The sequence below is a fragment of the Lissotriton vulgaris genome, chromosome 5, assembly GCF_964263255.1.
Source record: "Lissotriton vulgaris chromosome 5, aLisVul1.2, whole genome shotgun sequence".
In the NCBI taxonomy this organism is placed as follows: Eukaryota; Metazoa; Chordata; class Amphibia; order Caudata; family Salamandridae; genus Lissotriton; species Lissotriton vulgaris.
Genome location: NC_141693.1, coordinates 345,313,603 through 345,339,368, shown reverse-complemented (window position 1 = coordinate 345,339,368; position 25,766 = coordinate 345,313,603). Strand labels below are relative to the sequence as shown.

The following is a 25,766-nucleotide window of genomic DNA, read 5'->3' as shown; positions in this document are numbered from 1 at the left end:
TGTTAACTCACAGAGGGACATCTGAGCCATATGGAACGACTTGAGTCCTACAGGATCTAAGATGGCCCAATCACAGTGGATCCATCGTCCTTGACCTGTATCTCTCGCGTTCTCCAGTGGTAGTTTTCACTATGGCAGTACATTTTAAGTTTGTTTCTAAAAGCACTTGTGCGCACTGTTGAATTCTCAGATAGCACCAGGGCTTTAAGTGGACAGGGTCCTGTGGGTGCTGAGCACCGGCAGTTCCAAAAACCAGGTGCAGAGACTGGCATCTATCGAGCTCTCCATTTTTGCCCACTCCCTCAGGGTGGAGAAAAAAAATCTTTACTCTGCATCAGTGCCACCCTTTACTGCCTCTGATGCAACTTCAAAGAGACTCGTTACAGTTCTTTCTCAGTCTCATCACTTCCGAACTGAAGCATTTTCAATGTTCTATACAACGAAGCCGTAGTTGTTGCTTATTTGTCTTATGCAAATAACCATCGATAAAACCAATAGTTCTGGCTTGTTGTAGGTGGAATGTTACTTGTTGTATTACTTGTGTAGATGCAATGACAAAAGCAGCAAAATACCAATCGCTGCAAACTATGCTAAGCAAATATTTTTAGCATAGGTTTTGTAATCCACGCCCATAATTACATCGACCGCGCCCCTGTGAGAGACTCCCCAGTTTATTCATCCCACTTAAAGCTCTGAATAGCACATTTCTAGTGGAAACGGTAGCTGCAGAGTTCGGGTCTGTTCTATCAGTGCAGTGGAGGATGGTAATGTGCAACAGTGAAGGAAGCTTGTCCTCGTAATGCACTTTTATCTTTTCAAGGTTGCTTACCCTCTGGATGGCAGCTGGGTTGGAAAGTGCATAGCTGCGCAGAGAGCAGCAAGCCAGCAGAAATTAAGTTATTGCTTTTCAGGCTAGACATCAATGATGGATGGGGTTCTGCAGCCGTGCTAGAAAGGGAAAGTGTCCTTGGAAAGATCACTGAATGGATAATAATGTGCATAATTTCCTTCTAAAAAAGCACTGTGACCTTGTCCTCCAGTAACACTTTGCTTGCAGCGCAGGCCTGTTCCGTGTTGCGCGTTGTGTGCAGCAGATGTATCCAGATCATCACAATCACCTGGAAGTCCTGCAAAGGAGACAAGTTAACATTCAAGCCATAAGGATAGTCAGACAGGCGGCACCTGAGTGAAGAGTAAGCCTAGTGCAAAGTTTACCATTTATGTGCGTGAAAGTAAAGGACCTATGTATGCACTTATCTGGGGCTGCACAGTTGTGGGGGTCAGTGAATTACTTCTGTTTATCAGTGGGTGGCATAACAGATCAGACCTTACTGGGCTGGGTGAGTGAAGGTTAAGCAGAAGCGAGAGGTATTGAGAGTTCTGGAATGAGTGAAAGATTTTAAATTACATTAAAAGAATTAAAGTTCATTACAAGGAACCAGGCTAAAAAGACCCAATAGTTAACCCTAGACTGATCTCTGCTACTGATTAGCACTATTCCACATGCATCAATGATTTGGTCTGCCGAGTGCCATCTGGAATCCCCTGTGGTAGCAACATGCTGTTCGTTGTTTATTTGCTTAGAGGTTTTCTTACCACTTTGCAGCTATCCAACTTTCTGGTCTTGGTAGACTGTAAACATTTACGTACTTTGAAATAACTTTTCTCCAGTTCGCATAATATGGCTACCTCACTTTAGAAGGGACTTTTCTCCAAGTGTATATTTTAATATATAAATGTTATACTTTTTGCCTGAGATAGGAACAACGAAGCGTAAATTGTTCAATTGCTGTTTCCTGATTACTGTAAGAACCTTACATATCAAATAATAGGCCATCAGTGGTTGCCTTCAGTGAGCTCCATCTTAATTTCAATAGCACTTTGAATAGGATGTCTTTTTTTAATCCTCCACCGTATGCTAGGTGTTGGAGATCGTGTTCTGCTTATTTGCGCATGGGTCTTATTACTTTTTAATTTCAATCTGCTGTTGCACAGTGTTCATTATCCTTTTAAAAGGTTGTAAAACACAGGTTGTAGTTATTTTTTTCCTTCTTACTTTATACTTGTACGGTCAGTATAGGTAACCCATATAAGAGAGAGACCCTGTATTGAGTAAGAGTATTTGTACAAGGATTGTCCTTTGTGGTTGATTACTCTCTGCTCTCAGACAATGATGGCTAACATGACTAGTAATTCGAATTTTGTATAAAGTTTTAACCATGCCGCCATGTATAATTTTAAGTATAACTATTTATTGTTGTTTTGTTATGTATTGTATCCTGCAGTTAGGCTCCTGGAGGTCAAATAAATCTTACTTCCCTAAAAAAATAAAAATAAAGCGTGAAAAATGTGTCTCACAATTGAAGTGTGAAGGGCGGTGTGCCATCGTTTTTTGACTTGCCTAGGCTACAAAACTAATTGGACCATCCCTGCTTGAGAGCAGAGCCTGATGGGAGTGAAGGCTTTGGAGACCAGAATAAACAGCGATGGCAGAGCTGATGGGTCTCTCTTTCTGGACCTATTGGTTATGAAAAAACTTTTTGGCAATGGTGTGTGGCATTAGGAAACAGCTTTTGGTGAAGCAGTTCAGTATCGGCAAGAAAAGGTGTGATGTAGCGAAGTTCGTCTGAGTGCATGCATGATGACATGCGCAGGTTTACCGAATGGCAGTTTTTTTTACCGTTCCAAGATGGCAGATGCTCTTTTTTTCACTTGCTCAAAAGCTCTTTTTTGAAAGCGGCACTCCAGCAGCAAATGGGAGATGCTGGATATCCCAAAAATGTTTACAAAAATGTTAAGAAAAAATAAGAATAAAGGAGCAACAGAGGAGCTGGTGTGTGTGGAGAGGAACGGATGAGCTTTACACTGTGAGAGGGCGGCAGGGCTTTAAGTGGGTTGAAAAAACTGTGGGTCTCTCAAAGGGTGTGGCCGATGTAATTAAGGGCGTGGCTTAAACATGTATGCTAAAAATCTGTGCTTAGCATAGTGTGCCGCTAGATTTGTATTTTGATGTTTCTGTCTTTGCATCCAGATATATGATACAACAAGTAACACCATACCTACAACAAGTCATGACTATTGGCTATGTCAATGGTTGTTAGTTGCATAATATAAATAAGCAGCAACTATGGCTTGTGTATAATATAGAAAAAGAACTCCCACTTAAAGCCCTGGTGACACCACGATAATGTTGCTCCTCCTGAGTTTCAAAATGATAAAGGAAATCCAGAGAGAAAATGACTCTCTCTAAAGATTTTCCATTCTCTACAACGCTCACCTGGCATGACTTCATGCTGTAATTTCGCCACTAGTGAGAACTGGCCAGTGTGAGCACGCGCACATCAATGTGCCTGCTGTCACTGCAGTCCGGAAAAAAACGGACCGCCTTTGCCAGGGCACAAAACAGAGCCCGATAGAGACCTGTTTCGAGGCCCCTTAAAAAAACTACTGGTGCTCAGACCCGGTTAGACCTGGCCCACTTAAAGCCCTGGAGGGCGGGGCTGTGATAGATTGAAAAATTAACAAAGAAAAGAGCCAGGGCGAGTCTGTGAGAAGTAACCAACTCCGAGTACAAGGCATGGGGTTAGGTTTTGAATGGAAAAAGCAGCATACAAGGGAGATAGTAAGTAGGGGAAGAGGTAGCAGAACGTGTGGGGAGGATGCAGGGTAACCAACTTACGATGAGAAAGCAAGAACTACAAGTCGCATTTGTAACACAGTTGGAAGAACAAATGCATCTTAAACCTGCATTTCTTTACCACACAAGTTTTTACAACATTCAATTCCAACGTTTTCTCTACTGTTGCGCAGATTGGAGGTGGAATAGTAAATTATACTGTTCCAAAGTCCAGTGCTTTCCTTAATGCCAGTTGTTGTTGCTTGGTAAAGGAATGCGTGGTTAAGACGCTTTTGTTCCGATCGCTTTGTTAAGGAGCGCGTGGTTTAGGCATGCGTGGTTGTGTCATACGACCCATACAACCCATAGAGAACCCCTCCGCCCATCTGGCTGGGTAGGTGCTGTGTTGTTGCCTATCTGTTTTAGTCCTTAGTGAAGTTATAATTTGCGTGCCTACCTTTCACACCTTCTCCATCACACTGCCGTGAGTTGTGCCCCAGGACAATATAAGAACACCTCTGTGGTCACTCACATATGACACCAAAATGCTTCTCACATAGCATTACAACAAATTCAACAGTTAACTAAACACACTCCCCCACAGTGGAGGATGCTACCAAGCAGAAAATGTGACTTCAGGTCCTGCATAGGGGTATGAAGGGCTGTATAAATACTACAGCGCATTACAGAATGCAGTGGAGGAAAATATATGCATGCTGATATGCATGGAGCCATGCCCTACAAATGAACCCTGCCACAACCGCACTTCACTGGTGGTGACACATGTTGTGTGCAGTTGCCATAGATTTCATGCCCTCTGCCCCCTTCACTACGTACAGCTCATTTTTTGTGCTGCAATATTGTCAGGCAGAAGCCTAGTTTTTTCTCTGTGAACTTTAAATAAAATTGCACATAGCTTGATATGGAACAAAAAATTACTCCAAAAGACCACATCTCATGGTTGTGGTTCTTTCGTACTCAAAGGATACTGATTCTGCAACAAATATATTCAGAAATCCAACCAGAAATTACTGGGTTGCTAACCACTTGCCTTTAATCATAATAAAGACAGCAATAGCCATGCCAGGAGTAGAAGCAGTGGACCTTTCCATGAGTCAATGTCTTTTAATGGTATTACAGCATCTTTCCAGAGGTACACAAATAAGTTGCTCAGGAACAACCAAGATGCCTTCAAAATGTTCCATTGACTGTATGTAATTTGTGCAATTTCACTACTCAACTTGCATGAAATGTAGGAAATTACACCATTGTAAAAGCTCACGCAATTGCTTGCTAAAGACTTATTCGAACCATCCCAAAGCACTGGCCAAAGAGTAGAGAGTGGGGGATGAAATCGAGTTGACTATACTAGGGTGCCTCTTGCCAGCTTGTGTGCCATGTCAAATATGATTTTCCTTCAACCCCAGCTGTCCTGGTTCAGATAAATTGTGAGAGGCCAGTTTGTGCCATATGCAAGGTATTTTGTTCAACATCACAAGCCCAGACGATTCCTATTTGGTCAACAAGGATCTTTTATACTGAAGCAGCCAGTAAGTAAAGTGCAGGCAGTAATCAGCACGTGCAAAACAGGTTTGTTTAGCTTTTAAGCACAGAATATTCTTATTTAGTCAACCAGGTTCTTTTATACTGAAGAGACCAGTAAGTGGAGTGGAAACAGTGAATTTGATCGAGTTTGATAAGGTGCAGGGTGCAATATCGACTAACATGTTGATTTTGGGAAGCTTCTATTGAGCAGCCAGTAGCTAAAGTGTAGCCTGCACTCAATCTGATTATGATAAAGTGCAAATGCAATGACCTAAAGCAAGTCAGACAAATCATGGAAGGTTAGTTGGTGCAACGTGCAAGGCGATTTTATTTAACTTCGCAGGCCATAAAGATTCCACTTTTGTCCACAAGGATCTTTTATACAGGAGAAACCAGTGAATAAAGTGCAGGCAGCAATCAGCATGTGCAAGACAGGTTTATTTTGTTCTGCAATCCCAGCTGATTCTTATTTGGTAAGCAAGTTTCTTTTAATCCGGAGATTTGTAGATTATTTTTGCTAAGTTATCAGTAGTACTTGCCATGTGCCATCATTGTTTCTCCCCTTGTGCCTTGGTCTTTTTTCTCATGTCCTTTTAAAAATGTGCCAACCATCTTCAGCATTGCAGTTCCGGGATGAACCATTTTGTGCTTGCCATGGGTTCTAATTTTTCCCTTTTTAGTTTGAGAGCAGTGACTCGAACTATACGAAGGGATCTGTTGATGTTAATATAAATCATCAATACACTAAAACCCTGGATATGAGAGAGTTTACTCAATGTCAATCTTAGGACCTGCTTCTAATGTGGGGATTCCTAATTTTACCTACTCTCTGGCACCCTGTCTAATGTCTTGCAGTCTCATGAACCTGAATGGGGCTTGGGAGATGCTTTTGAGAGATCTGGCCGATATTGGATTGGGTGTTCTATTCACTGACAGGCACTTATTGTGCCACCCTTAGGGGCCCTGTACCCTGACACACACACACTGCCTTTGCAGGCTGAGTGTCCTGGTTCAGAACTAAACAAAGAGTCGACATGGCACACTGTGTGCCATGCCCACAAATCCACTGCCCAGGCCTACATCAGCCACCCCTCTAGCTGGGTGCCCTATGCCAGTGGTGTGGGCACAGGTGAATGAGCCCTGTGCCCCTACAGTACCCAGGGCCATTCCTGGGCACTGTAAGTGCAGTGATGCAATTAAGAGTATATGGTGCTGGGAGGTTGTCATTACAAACTCCACCGCATCATAATGGCTACACTGAAGGCTGACAAGTTTGATATCAAACTTCTCAGCACCTTAAACCCACACTAATGCCAGTGTGGGATTTAATGTAAAATGCACTACAGAGGGAATATTAGAGATGCCGCCTGAAACCTAACCTACAATCCACGTCTTGTCTGAGAGGCTGCCTAGGCTGCCACACAGCAGACATGTTGCTGGACCCCTGGGTGGAGAGCTCTCGCTCTCCTGGGCCTGCAACAATGCACATCCTGGGACGAGGTGCCAAGCCTCCTCCCCCAGGATGGGCAGGGGAAGCTTCAAAGGCATTCTGCCTTTGTGAGCTTCTCCAGACCACTTGCTGTACTCAGCAACTGGCCCCCACCAGTTCTGACCCCCACTCTGGCGGGAAGACTCTCGGGAAACCCTACGTCAGAAAGGGGGGTGTGCCAGCCTGTGCCAATTCCCTCACCTCAGGTGGGAGAGGCGAGGTGATGCACGACCCAGGGCTCCAGCCATCTTGAAGATGGGGAGCCCAACCCAATTACAGCTAGGCTCCTGCCCCCCTCCCACAGGAGAGGAGCAGGCTAGGGGGTGTACCCACCCCAGGACAGGGACTCATTGGTCCCTGCCCTTGCCCTACCTGTAATGCCCCTAAATGTAGTATTTAGGGGCACCCTGAACCTTCTTCCACAGATCCAGATTCCGAAACAAGAAAGAAGAACAAGAAATAAGAAGACCTGCCATGCAGCTGCTAAAAAGAGAAAGACACCAACTGATTTGGCCCCAGCCCTTCCGTCCTGTCGACCCTCTAACTTGCTCCTGCTAAACCCCGGCGTCTCCAGTGGTCAGCAACCTCAAAAACCCTGGAGGACCTGACTGCCTTGTAACTCTGACTACCTGGGTCTGCCACAAGCAGTGGTACTGCTCAAAGCAAGTAACAAGCCCTGGCATCAGCCCGGAACCGTGAACCCTGCACACTCTGCACCCGTCAAGCCTGGCCTGTGCTGGAGTGAATCAAGACCCTGAGGACGTCCCACTGGCGATTCTGACTTGAAATCCAGTGCACAAGGACCCTCCTCGACGACCCCGACCTGCAGCCTCAGGACAAAGGACCACTCCGACCGCGACCAGTAGGGGTAAGATTTCCCGACCTCAAAAGACACCCCTGCACCCAGCGCCCCACGGCCCGCGTGCCCAACTCCTGGGTGCCTTCCTATCCTTCAAGATCCCAACTTACCCCTCGAAGTGTTGGTCGCTCCAGAAGATCCTCCGTCCCCGAGCCTGCAGCCTTTGTTCCCTTTTCAAGATCCTCATTGAATAACATTGAGCGCCCGACGGCTCAAAAGCACCCGGCACCCAGCTGTCCGAGTGCCTCTGGCAGTACAACCTGTACCTTATCCTACCCCCCCTTTGCCCTGAGCAAGTGACCCGGATGCCCAGCTCCCACAGCCGCGTGGCCTGCTAGCCAGCAGCCACCAACCAGAGGCCCCCTGCCTCTCATTGGATAACATTGGGCCTAACTACCTCTGCACCCGGCTGCCCCTGTGCCGCTGAGGGTGTACCAACTGTACCTACCTGACCCTGGGGGACCCCTGAGTCTATGCCCAGAACCGTAACTTCACCAGTTGAGTACTCACCTGAAAACCGATGACTCACTTTCCTGCCATAGGATAACATTGACTGGTTTGACTCGAAAAATCTTTTAAGTGTGAAGTTTTGACACTTTAAAATATCCATCTAAAATCAGACGAATAACAAATTCCGAAGTACTCACCTGTGATCAGGAGAGAAGCCAGTATTGCACCTTGTAGCTCAGTACTGAACCGCAAAAGTAATCCTAACCGGGTTTATTAGTAATCGGAATTTTCTCCATAGGAACCCATTGTCTGCTTTTCTATGAAATTTCTTTTAAGTGGGAAGTTTTGAAACTTTAAAATATTCCTATAAAGTCAGCCGAATACCGAATTCCGAAGTACTCACCTGTGATCAGGAGAGAAACCAGTACTGTACCTTGTAGCCCAGTACTGAACCGCAAAAGTAATCCTAACCGGGTTTACTAGTAATCTGAATTTTCTCCATAGGAATCCATTGTCTGCTTTTCTATGAAATTTCTTCTAAGTGTCTACCTTTGAAAACTTGAAATATTTCTTAAAAATCGTACCAACTACTGAAACATAATTGCTTACCTGTTTTGCGTAGAGACACCAGTGCTGGAACTAGGAGCCCAGACCTGGATTACAAAAGTAACAAGATCGTATATTACCTGTAACCTGAATTTTCTCCCTTTGGATAACATTGCCAGATTTTCATTGAAAAGTTTCTGTGTGAACTTTTGAAATAGATTTATATTTCTTAAAAATCAGTGCAATAGGCAAATCGTTTTTGCTAAACTGTTTTCAGTTTAGACCCCAAGACTGAATCTAGGATCCAGTCCTGGGATTACAAAAGTAATCGATAAAGTAACCATCTGCATTTATGTAGAAAAACCCATTGAGCTCAATGCTAAATTATGTTTAGAATTGTGTTGCCTACTGCAACCCCGGTACCGATTGTGTTTACCAAGTTTATTGCCTTCCTGAAAAGTACTCATCTGAGACCTCTCATATTGAGAAAAGTATATTTTGATACCTGTTAGTTCTAAAAATAAAACAACTATATCTTTTGATATAAAAACAATTGGCCTGGAGTTCAGCCCTTGAGTGTAAGAAACCTTTTGCTGGCTGAGCTTGTACAACAAATGCTTTACACTGTCCTCTGGTACTGCCTTACTACTCGACCAAGCTACCACTTTTGAGAGTAAGGTCAGATCTGACTTTAACCTCTGTTATACCTCTGGGGTTTGTGGCCTCTATACACACTGTACCTTACTTTGGTCCAGTATATATAGAGCCACTTCCTCACACAATGCACTACCCTATTTTTCATCCTGTGCCTCTATCAATATCTTTAATCTACATATACTTACCTCCTTTATGTATATATATACTTAATTATGGATCTATATATTTATCACTTTCTTCTAATTTAGCATTTCCAATGCACTACCCTATTTCTCAGCCTATACTTCGCTCAATATATCTTCTAGCCCAACCTTCTTCTGACTCATCTCAAACTTCTTCTACTACTCCTTATAATACACTACCCTATCTCTCATCCTATACATCTTTCAATATATCCTCTACATCCACTCTCTCGTTTATCCCAAACCCCATACCACTACTATGATTGCCAAAATAACCCTTTCTAGACTCTCTTCTACTCTACCCCTCCTTGCATCATCTGACACCTCTTTTACTATACTGATCCCCTAAAACAAACCTTTCTAAACTTTCCTCTGAACCCTCCCCTCCAATACCTTTTTCAATCAAAATTAACAGACTAACATGTTCACTTCTCAAATTCCATATTGAACTATACTAATATACTACCCAAATAACTGAATAACATATCCACTACTCAAATTACTTCATTTTTTTTTTTACTATACTAATTTTCAACAGTAATCCTTTATGGGTTCCGGAGTGGCATGCTACTCGCCAGAAAAGCACTTCAACACCCATCAGGGGTAACAAGTGCTATATGAATGCAAATCTTTCTTCCCCTTTTATCCCTCCGCTATCCTTCTCACTTCAAGTAACTGACTAATATCCACCACTGAAATTACTTCATATTTCACCATATTAATTCACCAATAATCCTTTGTAGGCTTCCTAAATAGCGTGCGTCAACAAGTGCTATATAAATACAAACCTTTGTCCTCCTCTATCCTTCTGTTATCATTCCAAATCCAAATAACTGACTAACCTATCCACCACTTAAAATGTACTCGCATGTTTCACTATACTAATTCAACACTAATCCTCTATGTGTCCCGGAGTAGCGTGCTACTCGCCGAAAAAGCGCTTTGACGCCTCGTCAGGGGTAGTAAGCGCTATATAAATGCAATTACAATACAATACAATATCTAGTTTGGAACCTGCTTTATATGCTGGAGCATTGATTAATAGTGTATATGCCAGCATGTACGCAACAAGAGGGTAGCTGTTCCTAAAGAAAAGAGTAAAACAAGGTGCGGCCGTTGGAATATCCTATTTTCAGGAGAGTCTTCCTTATCGGAAAAGACAAAGCCCTCACACACCCAAATGGGTGTCATGCTTAATGATAGGGATTTGCTCCTCGTGAGGCCGGTACTGCAATGCCCAATGGGCCCAGCGAGAGGGCTCTTTGTCGGAGGTCTTCTCTTTTTGCATTATGATGAGTGAGGGACTGTGGAGGTAGGATAGTGTGTATGGTGCAGTGTGTTTAAAACTGGCTGAGGAGTACATTTTGTGGTTTTAATAGAGGCAGGTCCCTTCGTCAGGGCATAAGCAGAGGATGTGAATTCTGTCAGTGGGGTATTATGAACCGCAACAGTCTAACAGTATGTATATTAAGGTCGACATGTTTCACACCTAAATGGTCCAGAAGGGATCCGTGGCTTTTCTTCAGGACTGAAAGTTAATTTATCCCTACCCTACACCAAAGCGGGATTTATGTTTGAGTTCAAAAATGTCTAGCGAAAGCGGAGGTTCGTTCTACCTACGTGTGTATTTGAATCACTTAGCTAAATCTAAATTCCAACCCTGCTGGTGTCTCGGTAAATGCTCCTTAGATCAAGGCAGAGAACTCGTCTTAACTGCGGCTCGATGTGATCCCAAGTGGATTTGTGTTTGTTACCTACCCCTCTCTGCCAGCATGGGCGTAATCTGTTTTCTTCAGGGGCGGCTGGTGACATTTGAAAGTGGTGAGGCGTAAACTAATTTGCATATTGCACCGCAGCGATCGAGCGCAGTGAGCGAGCCCGAACCACCTTGCATCCATCCATACATCATTCATGCATCCACCCATCCATCCACCCACCCACCCTGCATACATCATTCATTCATGCATCCACCCATCCATCCATCATGCATCCGCCCATCATGCATGCATGCATCCATACATCATTCATGCATCCACCCATCCATCCACCCAACCACCCTGCATCCATACATCATTCATGCACCCACCCATCCATCCACCCACCCATCGATCCATCATGCATTAATCCATCATGCATACATCCATCCATACTTCATTCATGCATCCACCCATCCATCCACTCACCCATCCTGCATCCATACATCATTCATTCATGCACCCACCCATCCATCCATCATGCATCCACCCATCATGCAAGCATCCATCCATACATCATTCATGCATCCACCCATCCATCCACCCAACCATCCTGCATCCATACATCATTCATGCACCCACCCATCCATCCATCATGCATTAATCCATCATGCATACATCCATCCATACATCATTCATGCATCCACCCATCCATCCACCCACCCATCCTGCATCCATACATCATTCATTCATGCACCCACCCACCCATCCACCCATCCATCCATCACGCATCCACCCATCATGCATGCATCCATGCATCCATCCATACATCATTCATGCATCCATCCATCCACCCATCCATCCATCATGCATCCACCCATCATGCATGCATCCACCCATCCATCCACCCATCCATCCTGCATCCATACATCATTCATTCATGCATCCACCCATCCACCCATCCATCCACCCATCCATCCTGCATCTATACATCATTCATGCATCCATCCACCCATCATGCATGCATCCATCCATGCACCCATCGACCCACCCATCCACCGAACAATCATTAATGCACCCACCCTGCATCCATCCATCATTCATGTATTTACACATTTCTGCAGCAGGTGCTTTAACACACTGAACTATCGCAAGTCATTTGTGCAAGCTAAACACCGAAAAACACACTCTTACCTTGCTGCCGGTCCCGCACACGTCACAGGCTCACAGTGCCCCTGGCCAATCCTGGCGCCAGGGGCACAGGTACCTTCTCGCCCGCAGCACGCCCATTAGGGCTCCTGATGGTCATGCGCAATGCCGCCAAAACACAAGTGCGCATGCGTGGGCACGGGTAAAAATTCACCCTCCGTCCACACGCATGCGTACTTGTGTTGCCGTCTGTACCATCATGTCAATGAATCAACATGACGCCCGCCCGGCGGTCTGACGTCATGTTGATTCATTGACATGATTGTCATGAGGGAGCTGCGGGCGGCGTTGGGCAGGGGGGGCTACGCCCCCACGCCCCAATGGACGAACCGCGCCTGGTTCTTGTCCCTCAACCCGCAGTTTGAAAGCTTTGTTATGCATATTTATATAATGCACATTTTAAGTCTGCTATGGTCTTGCAGCGCTGTTGTGGTACGGTACCTTCTTATTTTGTTTTGAGGATTCCGACAAAGGCCAGAAGGTGGTTGATTTCATGAGAATGTTGTTGGCAAATTTATGATCTTTTTTTTTTTTTTTTTACAAGTGTGTTGTAATAATCTACATTTTAAGGCATTGGTTGTAATAAACTCCAAAACCCTACAAAATGTTAAACCTTTTTTCTTCATATGCAATGGTGTGGTTCAGGCTTTGTATAGAAGAGCTCTAACATTTCTTAGTTATTCAGATGTAGTTAATTTGCGTGATTGTATTAATGCACTGATGTGGCACACTGTATGTCGTTCTTTAAAACTGAGTTCGAGGATTTGCAGCCCGTGACGAAGTTTATTTATTCTCTGCAGCCGCAGCGCGCTCTCAGATCTATATGCTGCACAGTGTGGCGCGTTTATAAATACATCTGCGCTGCGGTGGCGCTCAGCTTAAAAGGGCCACAGAACGAAGGCTGGGGCCTGCTCACAATGCAAGGAAACGCACTGGCCGCGCGGGCATTGTTCTGCTAAGCAGGCATTCATTTCCTAATTCCTGCTGGGGGGACACTGATATTTCAAACAAAAAAAAAAAAAAAAACAGCCGCCGCAAGAAGTGCGCCTCCGGGTTCTCGATGCACAGTCGGACACGGTTGTGGAGAACAAAGCCGAAAAGAGGCAGCCATACATTGGGACAGGTCCACCGGGCTGGATTAAAAGTGCGGCACAAGTGTCTGAGCAGGTGGAACTGCCCACATTACAGCAGTAAGTACGAGGGGTGGGAGATACAGGAGGGGTTATTTGCACGGCAACATGCGCGGTGTTTTGCTGGTTAGACCGATCGGTATTGGCTGTCTCTCTTAGGAAATGGAACGCTCAAAATGGCGCCACCGAAGCCACCCTCTTCCGGTATAGTGTGATCTAGTGTTTAAAGGGGAGGGTTCCTTGGGGGCACCGTGACAAGTGTTTACAGAAACCGTTCCCGTTACACGTTGTAGTAAATGTTATTCATCATTTTATGTTAGGCACCACATCATGAATGACCTTTCCTTTGACCCCTTAACAAATAGGCACAATGAGTCCCAACTCAATAATTCTCAGTTTAGGGAGGATGAAAGGCTGAATGGTTCTGCACAGGTTTCGTTAACTCAGCGCAGTTGCCCTAACAATTGCCTGTAAATAGCGGTGTCCATCTTTTAGATTTTAGTTGTTGGTCTTAGGGACCTGTTGCAATCACAACATGATTACTAAGGTGAGAGTCCATCTTTTAAATCACTCCTTTATTACATTTAAATTTGGGACTGGCTAGAGTCCATTCATTCATGTTTTCATTTGTTTATCTCAAACAGTGCTCGTATGTATTTTGATTTTAGTTAATGCTTCATAGCACAATTCTGCCACGTCTAAGTGCTCGTAATAACAGGCGTTCCTATTGACTAATGTAAGGGTGCTCAGGTTACTCACTTAGGAAGGATGGAAAGCTGAGTGTGCCCCACTGGGATTCACACTTATAACTGCAGATTACAGCCGGTGTCAGTGACGGGTGTTAATTCTCCCAGCCATCTGCCTGAAGAGAGCTTGTAGTTAGATCATATACATCTTATTAAAATGTGCTTTATTGGGGGTTAAATGCCCACTCTGTCTGCAAGTTCTGTAATGAAACACTGTTTCTCAACGATGGGTGGGTCTTGTCTATAATCAAATGTTTGCATTTCACAGCTTTTCAGTAGGTGCATTAACCAACTGAGCAAACATAGAGACTCTTAAGAGAGCGAACACTAACAGAAATATGCACCTTTTTGCTATGCCTGCTCTGTCTGTCCCAAAGCAAGTGGTGTAATTTGAGCTTAAGTATTGTTTAACATATTGATCTGAGGGTTCCCTTTCGTAGGTTAAGCACATGCCTCTTCATCCAGGTGAGCTTGGGAAAATCTAACCTCTGTGTTACATCCACAGGGTCGTAAAGAAGCTGTTTTTAGGTCGAGCAGACCTACCCTCAATGCGTGAGCATTGAAGGTGTCTGCTTCAGACCTATTGTGGCCCGTATTTAGGAATGTGGACAGCTATCAGACGAGCGCTTTGACAATGTCAGATTTCACCTCGGGAGCGCGCGTCTGAGCTGCGCATGCGCGGTGCAAAGCCCTTGCTCTCACACAGACACAGGCAGCCCCCACCCCTCTGCATGCACGCATGCACACACACACACACACAGGCGCGCGCATGCACACAGCACACATACAGGCACACGGCACACTATCCCCCGCCTCGCATTCTCTCTCAATCACACACAGTCACGCATGCGCACACACATTCCCTCGCGCACACACGCGCGCACACACTCCCCCCCTTCCCTCCCCTCCCCTCCCCCACAGGCATACACACAGGCACGCACGGACTTCACATCAGCCCTGGGCCCCACTCACCGACTGCGCTCTTCCGGCGGGGCTCCTCTCGCGCTCCGCTCCTCACGGCGCGGCGCGTCTCCTCTTCTAAATCGGGGCTCCCTCAGGTCAGAGGAGCCCCGCAACAGGCGCCACACTCCTCCTTCTCCCCGGCCCCCTCCTGGGGACCCGGGCTACCCCGGACCGGCAGGGCGCTCCATGCGCCGGCAGCTCGCGGACCTCGGGAGGCGGCACTTCCGGTCGGCCGCGAGCGGATTGGCCGGCCAGCCAAGAGCTTCCGGGTCGCCGCGGGCAGCGCGGCGGCACCCTATAATATGAACTTGTTTTTTATTCTCTGGAAGAAGTGGGTTGTGCATGACTTCGCGTTGTGTACAAGTTAAACACTCAGCAGGAAGATATTTCATTCCTTTGTAGTGCAACATTTATATTTCAACGGCAGTTGAGTCTGGTTGCTATTTTTTGTTTTTCGTCTGGTGATGTACACAAATTTTAAAGGAGAAAATAATACGAATTCTACTGTTATAAAGAGTAACTTCTACCAATGCATGTTATAGGAAAGAAATAATTTTGGAAACAACCTTGCTTTGACTAATTAAAAATTGCTTCCACTGAAAGACCTTTCCCACGTGTTGTGTCACGTGATCGTTTCTGGGCACTGCGGCCGGTCCCTGGCACTGCTCCTCTCCTAGCAGCCACTCCGTGGGCGCGCCTGGTTTCAAATGCAGCTCTTCATTGGACTTTGGCGCTGTGCTTGCACAAGAGCTGTCTCCTCGCAGACGAGAGGCCTCCTGCAGCAGCTGGTGAGCCCCAGACTTCAAACATCAATCATTTACCTGAAGACGCCCGTATCCTGGGTCTTTTAGAAACCCCATTCTACCCCTGTGGTCCAGGCAGTGCTTAATTTAAGGATGTTTACCCCCCCCCCCATTGATGCCTGAGTGAGGTGCCCCTACACGCCCTCTGCTGCCCTGAAGCCCAGCTCCCCGGTCCACTCACCGACAGTGATCTGTGGGCCAGTCACCCCAAGCCTCGAGTCTAGGCGCTTTCTCGAGCTACATCCGGCTAGATTCCTGCAAAGTCCGTGCGAGGATTGTATGATAGTGCATGTACCGCAGTGAGAGCTGTGCGTCCTTTGCACCCAGGGCATTAAGTGGGACGAAAAAACGAGGGGGGGTGGTGGGCTTGTAAGGTAGGTGACTCTCTGAGTGCAGCTCCTGCTATTGTGATCGATGCTGGATGCTACACGGTGTGTCTGAGTCGCAGCGGCCGTCATGGGTCATTCTTAGCGCTCTCTGCCGGGGATTAATGCATCTCACATGCTTTCTGCACTTTAAGTGCTGTTTCAATGCACTCTGCTTGTTAAAATGTCTTCCCTCTTTATTGTGAGTAGGGTGTAGGATCCATAGTGCACTGCGAGGGGCTACTATTCTCCGTAGCACCCCACAGTGTCTCAGTTAGGGCTGCGTGCCAATTTGGTTTCAGTTCGGCTCCAGGGGCCCTCACACTGGATCTTGATGTTTGTGCAAGATTTCCTTCTTCGTTAGCGGCGTCCGAATATTCTCACATTTTCCGATGGCCGATTATGCGATGTATTGACTTGTGTGGACTGCCATTCCTCTTTTATTCAGTGATGTTGTGCCACTAGGTGTGGAACCGGAGAACTACACTGCCAGCTTCTCCTAGTCACCCTCCCACCCTCACTCACCCTCACACCCTCACTCACCCTCACACCCCCCTCACCCTCACAACCCTCACACACCCTCACATCACCCCATCCTCTCACATCCTTGCACCCTCACACCATCACACACTCACCCTCACACCATCAAACCCTCACTCACCCTCACACCATCACACACTCACCCTCACACAATCAAAGCCTCACTCATCCTCACACACCCTCACACCTCCTCAGCCACACACCCTCACTCACCCCCCTTCACCCTCCCTCACTCACCCTCACACACCCCCTCACCCTCACACACCCCCTCACCCTCACAACCCCCCTCACCCTCACACACCCCTTCACCCCCACACACCTTCACCCTCACACTCACCCTCACACATACCCTCACCCCCTCTCACCCCCTCTCACCCTCACCCACCCTCACCCACCCTCACCCACCCTCACTCACCCTCACTCACCCTCACTCACCCTCACTCACTCACCCTCACTCACCCTCACTCACCCTCACTCACCCTCTCACCCTCAAACACCCTCTCACATCCTCACCCCGCATCACTCATTCGCCACCACAACATCAATCTGTGCAACCATTCAACAACTAGTTCAAATATGTTCTCTCAATGTTTCAAGCTTTATTACAAATGTAACAAAAAGATGTTAATATTTCACTTCTGTTCTAGGAGTTTTGTAACAATAAAAGACACAGAACATAATCTTCACAAGTTATTTACAAAAGTTTAAGCTATTGCCATTATAAATTATAATACCTTTTATTTAAGTATTAATTATGTAAAAAAAAATAAAAGCCATTGTTATTTGTAATATCAATACATGTAAGTCACGTAAATACAACACATATTGCATTACAAGTGCTAAATGTGTCACATTTGCAAAAATTATAACTATTGGCATTGTAAATGACAAAGCTATTAATTTCGCTATTTTCAAAAACAAAACCTAACTAAAAAATTTGTCATTTACAATTCCAATAGCTCAAACTTTCCTAATGCGAGACCTATTGCATTGCAAATGCTTGTTTTATTTGTGGACTATGGGCCCAATCTACAATAAAATTAGTAAATCTCCACCCAGCCATCTAAAACCTAGCATAGGTGTAGACTTACTGTTTTATAGGTTATGCCTGAAGATATTGAACAGTTACAGGTGCCCAGGCATTCATCTGAATCCTGTGAATTACCATTTATTCACATGCATAGAATGGCACTTCTAGAAAAGTTTTTTTGGGGGTGGTGGGGAGAACGCGTAACAATAAAAACTAGGGTGACCACCTGAAACAGATAATTGTGATGTTTGTAGATATGTTTTTTATGTCTCTCTGTTCAAAACACCATTTACTACCCTCAACTCTTGCTGCAGACTGAATATTTTAATTAATTTCAGGATCCTATTTAGCAGAATTTCTTTTCTCTACTTATACTGAGCTCCAATTACTATTACCTGCTACTCTTTTTCTGCTCAGACTATGCTTGCATTACACTGAGGGATGTAGATAGATATTGATGGTGCATAGGGACCAATGAACTCTCCCCATGTGTCCTTTTCCGTTTTGGATTGCATGCATGTACACGCATCAGACTCTGAAACCTCTTTGGAATTTTACAAATTGGTACAAGTGTACTATATAAATGTTGATAACAGGGTCCATCTTTTATTCTGCCAGTTCCATCAATGTGTTCGAACATGCACGTGGATACCACTTTTAAATGCATCTTGTTATCCCACTGCTGGTATGCTGCTATTTGCCTGCTGCTTATTTATTGTGGAGAAGAAAAAAAACATACAATAATGTGACATTCACATTATTTTAGGAGTGGTTCTCTGCAGACACTTTAAATTCAGTCAGGAATAATAATGCATTAGTCTTTAAATTTTGCAAAATGTTTGCTGCTGGTTGGACATGCTCATCGCACTGTTCAGAAGTTTTTCTTATTTGAGAACATCGCCAAGCAAAAATGATTTGATTTCAATAAAAATATAATTTGAAGCTGAGAAGTTTGTCATAAGTCTCATATTCTTTGGCCTCTATTCACCATTTGTGTAGGTAAATTTACATTTACACTCAAAATGGCATGATTTATGATTTCACTGTATTCACAAAAGGTCATCTTGCACTTTTAGAACTATCCACTTATGATCAATATTACCCCATGATGGTGTAATATTATGAGTAATTTTATTGCAGAGGCCGAGAGTAGGTGCAACCTGGAAAGTCTGCAAATACTCGCAATCTACAGTTACCGGGAATTTGCTAACTTTTTTGTGACTCCTGAAAATTGTAAAAATGTACTCCTGTCAAGGGTATGTGGAAAATCCCTTTCCGATGTGGTCATGGGAGGGGGGCAACCACAGCACTTGAAGGCGCTTTGGGGAAGGGGTTTCACCATGGACAAATATATAGTTCACGGGGTGGGAAAAAGTAAATACATGCTATTACACAAATGCAGTAGCATTTTTCTATGTGCCGTTGTACACTTTGTACAATTGCTTTACAGAAAGCAATCTCCACCATTTCAGAAACAGATTTACAAACACCTGGAAATCTACCACTGTTGCAGATATCCAGGCATACCTTCGTAAGATATAGTTGTGATTTTCCTTATACACAAATCCTGCATATAGTAACTTCGGCATTAAGTATATACAACTCACATTTCATGGTATTTTCTTAGTCTTATTTTTAGATATTAATGTTCAGACCCTATATACACTGTGTGCCAACTTTATGACCTCTAACAAACCCTAGCAGTTAAGACGCAAACAGAAGTGGGAAACAAAGCTCAAAACATAAGGATGGGGGCATTTCCCAAGGTCCAATTTTCTTGTATTAAAATGGGTTTTTAAAAGCTTAAAATAGAGTCTATACTTTTCAGGAGTCAGTTCAGCGACGAGACTGGCAGTATTGATCCAAAGTGAAGGACAACATTTGTAGGTCTCAGCAACCAGGCGGAAACTTTCTGTAAGCATACCAAAAGCTTACAGTGGGCTTGGAGACTGCTCATTGCTTACCACAGACTGGTTCTATTGTCACTTTCATTTGCTTTCTTATTCAGGGGGCTTGCCTTCCTCCGTTTGTGTTTGTCCCCCCCCTGCACCATAGTCCTCTCTACCATTCTCTTTTTTTTAAAGAAACTACTTGTTTCCTTTTTTAAGCATTCCATGAGAGTGCATGTGTTATTGGGATCTCTCGTCCATGAGATGCTTCCTCTCTCCAGATCCTCACCCTCTGAGTGCTCTGTGTTGCTTCCTGCTCCACCTGCTTGTTCTCTTTCTTGTGTGCTAATTGTTCCATACATGCACACAACCCCATGCGTTCCGTGTTTCTCCTCCACCCTTGCCATTGTTACCCCTGATTTTATTTTCTTCAATTGTTTTATTTAATATTTTCCCCATTCATTGCTCAACTCACCCATTCCCTGCTGCTTCCCTCCATCCACTCCTAAATTGTTCCCCCACCCCTCGTGGTCATTTAAAACAAAGAAACAAAAAAAAAACACTCAAAACATTTTTGGAGAGCCTGGCAGCTAACCTTTGCTGCTTGACTGCTCCGCTTTTAAAATTGATTTTGCACAAGTTCATTTAATTTAATTTACCACTCCAAGTGGCAGCCTGGATTAGTGTAAATAAAAAAGAAAATGCTGCCCATGCCAGACAGTAGATGCGCATGTGTGATGATGCAGGTTCGCAAATATGTTTTCATGCCGGCACGCCTACTGAAGAATGCAGCCCCCCGCATCGTCATGTCATCACATATTTTTTGTGATGCATTTTTTTTTACCAATGCTGCACAGCATCGCTAAAAAGGATTGGCAAAGCCAGTAGATCATGAAGGCAAGAACAATTGGCTTTGTCAATGCTTGTTGAAATTGATATGTAATGGGGTATAAATCTCATGATAATAAAAAGCTAAAACCAAACCCAAATGTGCTTTTTTTTAGCTTATTTATTCAAAATAAAATGTAGGTGAATAAAACTCTTGATTTGACTTTAATTAGGACATATCTTCAGATTAGGCGAATGAGTTGTATGAGGAACTACAATGACTTGCTAATTCTTAGTTTTGGCTGATGTTTTCTCCCTGAGATCATCTAGGGTGGTAAAGCAAAATGTCTGGTTTTAGGAAGAGTGCAGCACGGGGCACAGGCCCAAACCTCAGCGCCCCCTAAAGCCCCTGCGCCCATCCAGCAACGACACCCTGTGCATTTACATCCTCATGCACAACTGTGCATAGAGTACAGCGGCACAGGAGGAAAAACCCTTCCCACCTGTGCTAAATGGTGTGTTTTTTTAAAGCTCCACGTGGGAGAATATCCTCCTTTTGTAGATGCCCCCTATAATTTTGAGGCCAGTCCACCTTAGTAGGGTATTTCCTCTGAGTCCTATCAGGAGTACATTGCTGACCTTTATCAGTTTAGGATGCAGCCAGAGGACACCCCTAACCATAGTTACACTCACACACAAATGTATGTAAAACCATTTCCAAATATGAAACCAACATTCTGAATGAAAAAAGTGCTTTTGCAGTTGTTTATTAGGCAGTTTCACTCTGTAGATCTGAGTTACAGATGCAAATAGCTCTGAGAATATGGCCTCTCTTTTCTTATCCACCAGTGGTCGTGGAGCGGAAAAGGGATGGTGCAGCAGACCGTGCACGACAAAAGGTACCACTTATGCCCCAAGGAATGCACCTCTTTTAAACAGGAGAGGAAATCTTTGAATATTTCTACCAGCCGTCGCTTTCTTCACCTCTCAGGGGAAGCACAAACCAATTAATTTTCCGGATGTGCCGAATTGGTGCCTGCGTGGTGAGCAGGAAACGTGCCTAGGCCGACCACTGAGCCGACACAAGGACATTCGCCTCATATTATTCCGAGCAGTTACCAGCTAGGATCGGCTTTGTGTGTCTCCAGGAGAGCAGCTGGCAGAGCAGGCCCAGTGTGTGCTCACCACCGCAGGTAGCTGCCGGGCACGCATTCCTGACGGGGGAGTAGCGCTGTCAGCGATGGTTCAGGGGGTTCCAAAGTACCGGAGGCCCTGCTTTTCCGGATGGAACATGTCTCTTACATTGTTTTTTGGAATACGGTAGGCCAGGTGCTCGCAAATGATGTGTTATGCTTTTTTATGTAGTATAGCGCACGTCTTCCAATTACTCAGCCTCTTAGCGCGTTTGCATGCTTAGGTATGCGTCTGCATTTGTGGTTTAATTTGCCCTCGAGGTCTTGAATCAAGATGTGCAAAGCTGTCGGGGGCCTCTGGGTCAACAGTGACACTTTCAGCCACCCCTCAATTTTTATCCAACAGACCTTTGCATTTTGAAACTTAAAATAAGTGCGTCTCTAATGGCAACATTATAACCCCAAGCACCATAATCAACAAGTAATGCAAAATATTGGTGGACCAAGGTATCTTGGGGCTGATTAACAATTTTTCATTGTTACTCAACTCAGTGGTACTCATTTTATCAACCTCAGAAGGATGAAAGGCAGAGTGGGCCTGCCGGGATTTGAACCTGTGACCATGAGCTCAAACACAGGCCCCTGAGGTGGTTGCATTAGTCCATTAAGCCAACAGACCCGTCATCACAGATATTCATTGATCTTAAGCTGAAAAAGGTGCCCTTAAGTGTGGGGTTCGTGGGGCTGCAGGGCCTTGTGTTACACCATGACCTGAATGGTATGTTATTCAATGCTATATATATATACTTGTGTACAAAGTGAGGGTTGGCTAGAAATGCCTGGCTGAATGTTGCACAGGTGACATGGGGCCACCTGGCATCTATGACCGTCACACTGGAAAGGATGCCAATGTATTGTAGTTAGCGGCGAAGTACTGAAGACTGGGCGATGCTTAATGGATCATTCTGGCTGATGTTTTGACTGGATAGCTTACATTCTCTCCTCAGCAGCTCTCCACTAGCCCACAGCTGACCTGAAACATATCATAGTCATCACAACATCTCGGCTTATTTTTGTTGTTGACATGTTGGATTCTAGGACTTGTAATTTCCTATTTGCCATTATAACAATGGGACCCACAACTCGCACAGTGCTTTAGGCTGACCATGACCCTGGTGACGGGGGGAGGGGCGGGCAGGGTTGGCACGTTTCCAGCCACGGTTCCCATATTGGACAAAACTGGTTTGATTTGGGGTTTAAAGGGCAGATATCATCACACACTTGGACCGTGTCCTGTAAGATGAGTTGCACCCTCTGATAATGATCGTGATGATGGAGTGCAAAAAAAACATGGATTTAGGCCCAGATCTCTGTACTGGGGTGAATGTATGACATTGTTCTGCATTCTGTCCATCAACAGTTGTTTTTGCATTTGTCACCCCAAGTGGGATGGGTATGCTCAGACGTGAGTCCGATGCTCTCCACACCACTAGAGTCAAGCTATCCTGCCTGAAGACGGCTGATAGCCAGAAACCGGTCTTAGGATTCTTGATTCCGGTCCAGGGTAGACATGGCTTGGCAGTTCGGGCTGGACTGTTCCCATGAGGCACAGGGTCAAGGCTGATTTGCATATGGCCATGTCTGAACTGGGGTGGTGTGGAGTGCAAAAAAACAATTGATTTAGGCCCAGATCTCTATACTGGGGTGAATGTATGACATTGTTCTGCATTCTGTCCATCAACTGTTGTTTTTGCATTTGTCACCCCGAGTGGGATGGGTATGCTCAGACGTGAGTCCGATGCTCTCCACACCACTGGAGTCAAGCTATCCTGGCTGAAGACGACTAATAGCCAGAAACCGGTCCTAGGATGCTTGATTCCGGTCCAGGAAAGACATGGCTTGGCAGTTCGGGCTGGACTGTTCCCATGAGGCACAGGGTCAAGGCTGATTTGCATATGGCCATGTCTGAACTGGGGTGGTGTGAGGTGCAAAAAAACAATGGATTTAGGCCCGATCTCTGTACTGGGGTGAATGTATGACATTGTTCTGCATTCTGTCCATCAACTGTTGTTTTTGCGATGGTTCAGCAACATACATTGTTGGAAGAGGAGCAGAGAGGAAGGCAGCATGGCAAGGAGCATTATTCACTTGGTTATTAACGTGCTTCTGTACAGAAATGATCATGGTGCGTGAGTGCCTGTTTGTGTATCGGGGTTGATGTAGGAAAGTGTACGCTGCCACTATAGTGTATTTACTTAAACATTTAGTGTGCTGGTAAAACTGTGATAAAGCTAACATCAGAACGAGGCCTATGTGCTTCTTGTAAGACAAGACTGCCCCCTACCTCCATGATTTTTAGACCCCCTTTGTCATATATGAGAAAGATACTGGACTGGCTGTGTTGGACTTGTTCCTGTGGCACGTGGTGTCACCACCCGCCAGTCTCTGCCGTGCATATGTCTGCAGTGCCACTCTGCCTTTGGCCTGAGGCTTCCCTCCTAGAGTGATTCCAACAGGCAGGAGCTTTCTGCATTTTAGAGCATTGCTTCTTAACTTGTGGTCGGTGGACCCCAGTGGTCCGCAACACTTACTCGGGGGTCCACTACTGTTTAGAAACTTAAATAATGTGAGCAGATTAATAAAGTATATATATCCATAAGGAAGGAAAATCTAAAATGTAAAAATACTCTGTAAATATGAATGATTGTAAATTGGATGCTAAAAAAATAATTTGGTATCCTTAGTTTGAGTCGTGGAAGCAGTGCACCAAGTACAGCAAGCAGCAGTATGGACGATTGGTGGCCTCGGTTGAAGCGCCAGTATGCTGCAACCAAAAAAGAGGATACATTAGGAGCAAAAAAGACAAAGTGATGTGCTGGAGTACAGCATAGCGCTCTGTCTGTCAGAAATGAAATAACATTTGGAAAAGCTCCAACATTACCATTAAAATTTCAATTTCGTGTATTATTTTCTTTGTGAATTAAAGAAAATATTTCACAATTTGTGTTTGAGCTATACTTGTTTTTGTGTATATTGTTGAGGTTCAAATTGTAGAGATTGCATGGGCCAGTGTCCCCAGCTTCTGACATTAGTTTAGGTGGTGTCCACAGAAGGTTAAAACAGTTGTTTTATAGCATTTGGGAGTCGGGAAAAGGTTTCTGCAGTGACATATAAGGGCAAATCAAATTTAGGGTAGACCTAATGAGAGTGGTTTGCCTGCAGATGTAACTCACAGTAGGTAGAAATGTGTTAAAACCCAGGGCCTTACAGAAAGCTGTTCTCTGAGTCATTACTTCACTATTGCAGAAGGTCTCATGATAACACGGAACAGCCAGCTTGCCCTTGTTCTATCTAAGCAAGGAAAGAGGTAAATGGCTTTATTTTGAGCTCCCTCCTATCCATGCTAGTTCATTTGATGATATGTATCGGACAAATTCCCCGTTTTTCAAAATGTCTTAATCCATAACTCATCCTGTGCAAGTGCCAAAAAAAACAGCAATTTTATATTTTCCATATCTACTGACTATATAGATAGACTTAAATATGTGTCCTAAATGACATCACATTGGTAGTATGTGTAAAGCACTGGAGTGGGTCCTAGAATACCACGTGCTAAACTGGCTTCTAGAGCTTTCACTCAGGTTGTTACTTTGTAACCTTTAGTGGAGCGTCCCTTCCAGCCTCTCCTGTTTTAGTTATGGGCTGTCCCACAGTCTACAGATCTTTAATGTAGCTTTTCTACCACACAATGTGCATTTTCCCCATTGCTGCCTCTGAGCTCTTTATAGAAGTCGTGGCCAACTTAGTTATATTTTTTTTACTCTAGGACCCTGCTACTATACACCACCCAAAGTGGTACAGCTTGAGAAATGGTGTTCTGTGGAGTCAGATGCCTCCCACTCCAGGGTGCATAACTCAGACACAAGCCTATAATTGCTGGTCTTATGCTCACACACCTACCTGACAAGTTTGTTCATGTCGTACTGCAGCAAAGCAGTCGCTGGCCTAGATTTTAAAGTCATATACTTGACTTTGAATTTCCAAGAGATTATTCAAGTCATGCACCACAGTCTGGGAGTGCTCATTAGGTCT

At 44.8% G+C, this 25,766-nt stretch overlaps 1 protein-coding gene across 3 annotated transcripts in view; it reads left to right on the top strand.

The window, feature by feature from the left end:
* Window positions 1-25,766, top strand: part of PLEKHG5 (pleckstrin homology and RhoGEF domain containing G5) — a 575,902-nt gene that overhangs the window by 146,381 nt on the left and 403,755 nt on the right. Inside the window, exon 1 of one of the 3 annotated variants that reach the window (XM_086921585.1) lies at window positions 13,342-13,437. The exons of the other annotated variants lie outside the window; for them this stretch is intronic. The gene's annotated coding sequence lies outside the window, so the exon portion shown is untranslated. Of the gene's footprint in view, window positions 1-13,341; window positions 13,438-25,766 lie in introns of those variants that run through there. 3 annotated transcript variants of the gene reach the window in all.